The following is a 9,309-nucleotide window of genomic DNA, read 5'->3' on the forward strand; positions in this document are numbered from 1 at the left end:
ATTTTAAGCTTTTTGCAACCCCATGGACTTTAGAGTCCATGGAATTCTCCAGGCCAGAATACTGGAGTGGGTAGCCTTTTCTTTCTCCAGGGATCTTCCCAATCCAGGGATCAAACCCAGGTCTCCCTCATTGCAGGCAGATTCTTTACCAGCTGAGCCACAAGGGAAGCCCAAGAATACTGGAGTGGGTAGCCTATCCCTTCTCCAACAGATCTTCCCGACCCAGGAATCAAACTGGGGTCTCCTGCATTGCAGACGGATTCTTTACCAACTGAGCTATTAGGGAAGCCCTGATTAAACACAACCCTTCTTAAAATTTCATTTTATTTAAGAAACAGAAATGTTATTCTCAAATCTATATAGAGTTGCTAGTGGCTCTGAATAGTCCAAACAATATTGAAAAAGGAAGAAAGAATTGGAAGATTCACATTTTGCAATTTCAAAACTGACTTCAAAGCTGCAGTAATCAAAACAGTATAGTACTAGCATAACAATAGACTTATAGACCAATGGGCTAGAAATGATAGCCCAGAAATAAATCCAAAACTCTACACTCAAGTGCTTTCAACAAGGGTGACAAGATCAATAAATGGGAGCTCTTTAGCCACCTTGGACCCTGTGGAGGCCTGCTGAGAACAGGACTTCTAAAATGACAAATGTGTCTAGAAGACTGTTATCCAAGGCCATTTTTGCTGGCTATAAGCGGGGTCTACAGAACTAGAGGGAGCACACAGCTATCCTGAAAATCCAAGGTGTATGTGCTCGAGATGAAACTGAGTTCTATCCAGGCAAGGGATGTGCTTATGTGCACGAAGCAAAGAACAACACAGAAACTCCTGGTGGAAAACTTAATAAAACCAGAGTAATCTGAGAGAAGATAACTTGTGTTCATGGAAACAGTGGCATGGTTCAAGCCAAATTCTGAAGCAACTTTCCTGTTAAGACCATTGGACACAGAATCAGTGTGATGCTGTACCCTTCGAGGATTTAAACTTATTGAAAAGTAAATAAAATTGTGAATTTGTAAAAAAAAAAAAATAAGTGGGAAAAGAATAGTCTCCTCAACAAAATGTTATGGGGTAAGTATATAAATGCATGCAAAAGAATAAAGTCAGACCCTTATTGCTCCACAATAAAAAGTTAACTCAAAATTGATCAATGACCTAAATAAGCATAAGGTCTAAAAATAAACGCTATTGGAAGAAAACACAGAGGTAAATCTTTATGGCTTTGGATTCGGTGATAGGACCTAAGATATGAGGCCAAAAGGAAGAGCAACTATAGAAAAAATTAGAATTGAAACATATATATTATCATATGTGAAATAGATCGCCAGTCCAGGTTCGATGCATGAGACAGGGTGTTCAGGGCTGGTGCACTGGGATGACCCAGAGGGATGGGATGGGGAGGGAGGTTGAAGAGGGTTTCAGGATGGGGAACACAAATTTTTTTTAAAAAAATTGAATTTTATAAACATTAGAATATTTTGTGCATCAGAGAATGTTATCAAGAGAGCAAAAAGACAACCTACAAAATAAGACAAAATATTTGCAAATTATATATCTGGCAAAGACAGCATCTAGATTATAAAAAACTATTACAACTGAACAACAAAGAGACAAACAACCCAATTAAAACCTGGACAAAAGATATGAATAACATTGCTCCAAACAAGATATATAAATGGCCAACAAGCACATGGAAAGATTTTCAACATCTTTGATCATCACATGTGTACGTGCTCAATCATTTCAGTCCTGTCCGACTTTGTGCGATCCTATGGACCATAGCCCACCAGACTCCTCTGTCCATGGGATTCTCCAGGCAAGAATACTGGAGTGGGTTGCCATGCCCTCCTTCAGGGGATCTTCCTGACCCAGTGATTGAACCTGCGTCTCCTGCACTGCAGGCTGATTCTTTACTGCTGAGCCACCTGGAAAATCACATTGGTCAATATGGAAATAAAAATTCAACTACAGTGAGCTACTTCTTGACATCTCCTATAATGACTATACCAACAACAACAAAAAAAATCAGTGTTGGCAAGGACATAGAGAAATAAGAACACTTATGCATTTTGTGGAAATCTAAAATTGCAGTGGGTGCAGCCACTGTGAAAAACAATTTGGTGATTCCTCAAAAAATTAAACACAAAATTACCATATGATCCAGAAATCCTATTCCTAGGTATTTACCCGAAAGAACTGAGAAACAGGTGTTCAAACAAAAATATGTTCACCAATGTTCACAGCAGCAGTATTTGCAATAGTCAAAAAAAGGAAACAACTCAAATGTCCATAAAGAGGTCAATGGATAAACAAATTGTGGTACATCTATATGTGCTTAGTCGCTCAGTCGTGTCTGACTCTTTGCAACTTCAAGGACTGCAACCCTCCAGGCTCTTCTGTCCACAGGGATTCTCCAGGCAAGAATACTGGAGTGCGTTGCCATGCCCTCCTCCAGGGGATAATAAAATATTACTGAGCCATGCTTCCCTGGTAGCTCAGATGATAAAGTGTCTGCCTGCAATGCAGGAGACCTGGGTTTGATCCCTGGGTTAGGAAGATCCCCTGGAGAAGGAAATGACAACCCACTCCAGTACCCTTGACTGGAAAATTCCATGGATGAAGGAGCCTAGTAGGCTACAGTCCATGGGATCGCAGAGTCAGACACGACTGAGCAACTTCACTGGTTCACAAAAAAATAATGTACCTTTGCTACGACACTGAATCTCCTTGAAAACATTATGCTCCGTAAAAGAAGTCACGCACAAAAGTTTACATGTTACAAGAATCTTTTAAATGAAACACCTAAAAAAGGAAAATCCATAAAGGTAGATAAGTGGTTCCCAGGGGATTGGCTGGGTGGGTAGAATGGTGAGTGAATAGTCAATGTACAGGCTGTTATTCTGGAGTAATGAAAATGTTTTGAAACCAGAGAGAAGTGGTAATTGCATGACACTGTGAATGTACTGATTGCTACTAAATTGTGTACTTTAAAATGGTTAATTGTGAGGATTTCAGTTCAATTGGAAAAAAATCTTACTTTGTTGGTGCGTGCTTAGTCGCTTCAGTCGTGTCTAACTCTCTGCGACCCCCACGGACTGTAACCCGCCAGGCTCCTCTGCCCATGGGATTCTCCAGGCAAGAATACTGGAGTGGGTTGCCATTTCCCTCTCCAGGGGATCTTCCCAACCCAGGGATCGAACCCAGGTCTCCCACATTGCAGGCAGATTCTTCACCAGCTGAGCCACCAGAGAAGCCCACGGACATAAATCCAAGCGTGAAAAGGTCTTCAGCAGAGCCCAATATGTCTAGTGAAGGTTTTTAAGGACTTGTCTCAATCTAACAAAAACCAAGACCACCCACTTCCATCTCTAAGCATCACCGAAAGAATGTTCTGTATTCTTGGAAAGCCTGAAATACAAGCAACAGTTAAAGGAAAGATGCAGAGGAATGGGAAAAAGTCAAAGAGGGACTGAGAAGAAGAATACGAACAACAGACAACTATTAGGAAATGGATTTCCTTGACAGCCCCTCAGCTAAACTACAGATTTCTTATCTCCATCAAAATGCTTTTTCAATCAAGTCTAGTCCAGGAGGATGGGGCAAAAAGACCTAACACTATTTGCTGAAAATGGACTCCTCAGAGTTCAGCAGGAAATCATTTGACCAAAAGCAATTTGGGTGAGATGACTCCAAGATCAAGCAGACAAATTATTTGAAAGCATATCTCCAATTACAGGTTCTTCATGTATTGGTATTTTGGGGGGGTACCATGGAGCAATTCTGTTTTTAATTGTATTGCATACACATAACATGAAAATGTATCAATTAAACCACTTTAAAGTGTACGATTCATTGTCATTTTAGGACCGTAACAATGTTGTACAACCATCGGCACCATCAAATTCCTGAATATTTTCATCCCTTCAAAGGGAAACACCCTACTCATGAGCAGTCACCCTCTTTCTGTTTCCCCTCAACCCTGAGACACTGCTAATCAGCTTGCTGTCTCTGTGGTTTTACCTATTTTGGATACTTTTTATAAATGAAATCAAACAATATGTGGAGTTATGTCTGACTTCTGCAACATAGCATCATGGTTTCAAGGCACTTCATTGTAGCATGCATCAATGCTTCATTCATTTTTGTGGCTAAATAATATTCCATTGCATGGATATACCACAATTTGTTTATTCACTGATCTCTTTCTGGATATTTGGGTTGTTCACACCACTTGGATATTGTGAATAGAGCTCCCATGAACATTCATGTATGAGTTTCTGTCTGAACATCTGTTTCCAGTCTGGGGGAGTATAGATCTTGGAGTGGAATTGCTGGGTCATGTGCTAAGTCTATGTTTAATTTTTGAGGAACTGCCACGCTGCTTTCCATGGTCGCTGAACCATTTTACATTCCCACAAGTCACGTATGAGTCACACTTTTTTATATCTCCAAGTTTTGGGGTCTATTTTGTAGCCATTTAGAAAGGGTTCTCAGTTTTGTTTGATTTTTTTATTTTTTAAATTTTGTTTTCTACAAATTATGCATGTCCTTCACTACTATAGCAAAATGTGAGAAACAACTTGAATGTCCAACTCTATGAGCCTGCTTAAATCAAAAATGATATATAATGACTATGCAAGTCATTTTCCAATCTTCTTACTGCATTTAGCAATTTTTTAAATCTTAATATAAGTAAATGATAGCTGATGTCACCCACACCTTCCCACGATCCTTTGACCGAGAAATACTCTCAAATCCTGACAGGAGTTAAGATAAAATATTAACTTGAGTTGCTACAAAAATGATCCCAAATTTATCTGAAATTTGTAAACTTTGTAATAGACCAAAAAAATAAATTGGAAAATAAAATTTTTAATTTTTAATACACTGCTAGAAGGAAGAATGATGTTGCTATATCCAGTCTTGATATAAGAAGCAATGTGAATAACTAATAACAATAGCCTATCTGCTCAGGCCATTATTACATACCAGACTCTGTCTGAAACACATTACAGCTGCCCTCAAAACAACCTTTTCATGTATCTGCTACCGAGTTTTTCAGTCTATAAATGAGAGGACAAAAGTTTAGTGAGATTAAATAACACTTGAAGTAAGAGTAAATAGCAGAAGTCTGGATTTGAACTCATTTTCTTATACTAAATCCCAGGACCTCAGCAACTATGCAGTACTCCAATTGTGCCTATTTTATTCTCATTGCCATTTATAACATGTAAATTTCTATTTATTATGGGTACACCATAGCAAAGGCAGAGATGTGATTATACCAAAGGTGGTGTAATGTTTGGTTAGTCATGAATTAGGCTCTTCTGAAATGTGTAGCTTATCTTCAGCATCTTTTAGAGAAACCAAAGACTGTGATTATTAATATTTTCTTTAAAGTGTTCCTGTTTCAGCTCATTTACAGTAGAAGCAGTCTGAGTACCACAATAATATCTCATTTTTCCATTTAAACGTCTCTGTCAGTAGTAGATCTTGGGAAGTGAATTTGAGTAATGAAATTGGTTGACACCCTTAATGCATGGAATAACAAGATTAATACGTATTGAAATTGAGAGACAGGATACATAGCACAGATGAGTGATCTTCAAAGCACACTCATGCCAATTTGACAGTAAGTCAATAAAAGGTTGTCTCCTTGTCAGTGATGGATGGAATCTCAGATGCCTTAAACAGTCTTCTCACATCTAATTTTTAAATACAATTTAAGGGCAAAAAAATAAATCTATGGCTAGTATTTCCTTTTACAGAATAACCTGTGGCATCTCATGGAAACCAACAGGGAAACTTTGAAAATAATTTGAATGAAGATTCTCTTTGATGAGATGAATAACATTAATGAAAAGGGACTTCAGATGCTGCTTCCAGCAAAGGTTTGCTTACATCTTTCATTTAAAACATAGTGATTAATTCTTATAATAATAACCCTGTATTTCCAAGAGAGCCTTGATTTCATTCACTACTGGTACCTGGCACTCCCCCTCTCGTTTTCTTAGGGAAGTTCCAGGAAAAGAAGGTAAATATGTAGTTCACTTTCTGTTTGTTTTTTTTTTAATTAAAGAATAAACTTTTGGAATTAATTTACACCCAACCAGAATTTAAACTATCTAAAAGCAATTTAAATCTACCTACATCCTCCTGGAGTTGTTATAATTTGACAATATCCAGGCCAGAATACTGGAGTGGGTTGCCTTGCCCTCCTCCAGGGGATCTTCCCAACCCAGGGATCAAACCCAGGTCCCCCGCATGGCAGGCAGATGCTTTACTGACTGAGCCACCAGGGAAGCCCTTATCCAGAATTAGAAGTCAGTTTTCCTTCATTCGGGTAATGAAAATATTACAGGAAAAGAGAGGCCAATGCAGCTGGAAGTCTTAACGATCCAGAAGTATCAGTAATAATATTTTGTCTCTATGGAACAGCTCTCAAGTCAAGAAACTCAACGTTGAATGAAATCAGAGGCAGCAGCACCCACTAAATATTCTTGAGATGCACAGACGGGCATTGCGGGTGGAGAAAGCTGGTGATGTTAGAGCAGATGTGGAGGGCAGGATGCCACAGGAGAAGCAGTGATGTAAGCAAAAGGACTGCTTTCAGCTCACCCCCGTGCTCTCAGCATCATCCTCTCAGGAGCATCAGAGCCTCAGGCCCCAGAGGACAGCTTGTCATCTCATTCAAAGCAGCCCCGCACCCTCAGTACCCTGCCACACAGCCATCTTGCCTAACAAGTTATACACAAAGATCTACAAATAGCCAACAAGCACACTGACTTCCCTGATGGCTCAGATGGTAAAGAATCTGCCTGCAACGTGGGAGACCTGGGTTCAGTCCCTGGGTTGAGAAGATCCCCTGGAGAAGGGAATGGCAACCCACTCCAGTATTCTTGCCTGGAGAATACCATGGACAGAGGAGCCTGGCGGGCTAGAGTCCATGGAGTCGCAAAAAGTCAGACAAGACAGTGAGTGAGCACAATGATTAGTGCTACTAAGCATCTTTTCATGTCTTTGTTCAAAGTGTTAGTCATTTACTCATGTCCAACTCTTTGCGACTTCATGGAATGTAGCTTCTGTCCATGGAATTCTCCAGGCAAGAATACTGGAGTGGGTTGCCATTTCCTTCTCTAGGGGATCTTCCCAAGCCAGGGATCAAACCCTTGTCTCCAGCTTGGCAGGCAGATTCTTTACCATTGCACTACCTAGGAAGCCCAACAGGTGTCTGACCATTTTGCACTCAGCTTGGTCAAGACTGCAATTCTTCTGAGGGTCACTGGCTTGATGAGGACTCTGGTCATTCCAAAGAGATGGGGCTCCAGCAGGGAGAACAGCAGGCAAGTAGTAGAGAGAGCCCCACAGATATGGAGGATGGGAAATGTGGACCCACTTAGGATCTGATCACAAAACTCTTAGCTTCCTTGGACCTCAGTCCCATCAGCAGCAAAGCAAGGAGGATGAGGAGATGATACCAAGGTCACTTCTGCGTAGCACCTGAAGATCCCGAGAGAATGGTGGTGACTGGCCCAGTGCTAGTGAACTGGGAACCAGCCCAGCCTGTGGGACAGAATTCAGAGACGGGGAATATGACTAGGTTACCAGCACTGGCTGAGTCAGCTTGGAGGTCAGGAAAGGCTGGCTGGCCGGAACTCAGCCCACGCTGGGGAGGGATGTGTGGGTGTGGAGAAAGCTCTCTTACATCAAATCTCTCACCACAGCTGCCTGCATCCCACCTTCCCTGGCCTGCCTTGGAGATGAGACGCAATAGTAGAAAAACATCCAGAAGGCAAAGGTAGTGATTAAGCACTGTTATTACAAAGGGGACCCTGCCACTCTCTACAGGCTGTTAGCTTTACCTAACCTTCAATTTCCCTTTGACTTAAGTCTATAGATTGTGTATTAAGGATGCTCTGGCTTCTGTCTAGAGTCAAATGACTGTTGCAGTTACCTGAGGCAGATTTTCAGGTAACTCTGGTTCTATTTCCTACAAAAAAGAAAGTGATTTTTTTTAAAGTCAACTTTATCCATTATGTACTGCAAATTTTCCATGTGACTAAAAGCCCGTGTTCCAGCATTAGCAAACTTCTTTGCCCTCACACCTGGTTTTAAACTTAAGCTTCAGGGTGAAAAGTTTTCTTGTGTGTTTGTTTTTAATAGTCAAAAGTTTATGGCAGTGGATGAGTATGTTTCACAATTTCTGTTTGTAATAGAAGCCATAATTATACATTTAAAGCAAGTATAACAGGCTAACAACCTCACTTTCCTGCAGCTAAAATAATAGAAATGATTCAAAAACTGTCATCAGGGGGTTAACTAAGCAATATTGGTTTTAATCTTGTTTAGTTGACATGATTTTAAATTCTTATCAAGTTAAATAAACAGGATCATCTTCACCCACCATCAAACAGAAATTCACAACCCAAAAATGGCCAAAAAAAAAAAAAAATTAAAAGAGTTTAGATGTATATGGGCTTCCCTGGTGGTGGTTCATATCTTAAAGAATTCACCTACAGTTCAGGACAGTTCAATCCCTGCTTTGGGAAGATCCTTTGGGAAGAGAAGGGAATGGCTACCCACTCCCGTGGGCTTCCCAAGTGGTGCCAATGGTAAAGAGCTTGCCTGCAAAAGCAGGAGGCTTTAGAGATGCAAGTTTGATCCCTGGGTCAGAAAATTCCCCTGGAAGAGGGCACGGCAACCCACTCCAGTATTCTTGCCTGGAGAATTCCAGGGACAGAGGAGCCTGGTGGTCTACAACCCATGGGGTCCCAAAGAGTTGGACACAACTTAGTGACTAACATTTTTACTTCTTATTTTTTAGATGTATATAATCTTAGACATTACTTTGCCAACAAAGGTCCATCTGGTCAAGGCTATGGTTTTTCCAGTGGTCATGTATGGCCGTAAGAGTTGGACTGTGAAGAAAGCTGAGCACCAAAAAACTGTTGCTTTTGAACTGTGGTGTTGGAGAAGACTCTTGAGAGTCCCTTGGACTGCAAGGAGATCCAACCAGTCCATCCTAAGGGAGATCAGTCCTGGGTGTTCATTGGAAGGACTGATGCTGAAGCTGAAACTCCAGTACTTTGACCACCTCATGCAAAGAGTTGACTCATTGGAAAAGACCCTGATGCTGGGAGGGATTGGGGGCAGGAGGAGAAGGGGATGACAGAGGATGAGATGGCTTGATGTCATCACCGACTCAATGGGCATGAGTTTGAGTAAACTCCAAGAGTTGGTGATGGACAGGGAGGCCTGGCGTGCTTTGATTCATGGGGTCACAAACAGTCGGACATGACTG

General features: G+C 40.9%; 1 pseudogene; it reads left to right on the plus strand.

The window, feature by feature from the left end:
- The first annotated feature begins 649 nt into the window (after positions 1-649).
- On the plus strand, positions 650-991 carry LOC122683663 (annotated as a pseudogene).
- Positions 992-9,309: the final 8,318 nt, after the last annotated feature.

Source organism: Cervus elaphus, chromosome 25 (genome assembly GCF_910594005.1).
Source record: "Cervus elaphus chromosome 25, mCerEla1.1, whole genome shotgun sequence".
NCBI lineage: Eukaryota > Metazoa > Chordata > Mammalia > Artiodactyla > Cervidae > Cervus > Cervus elaphus.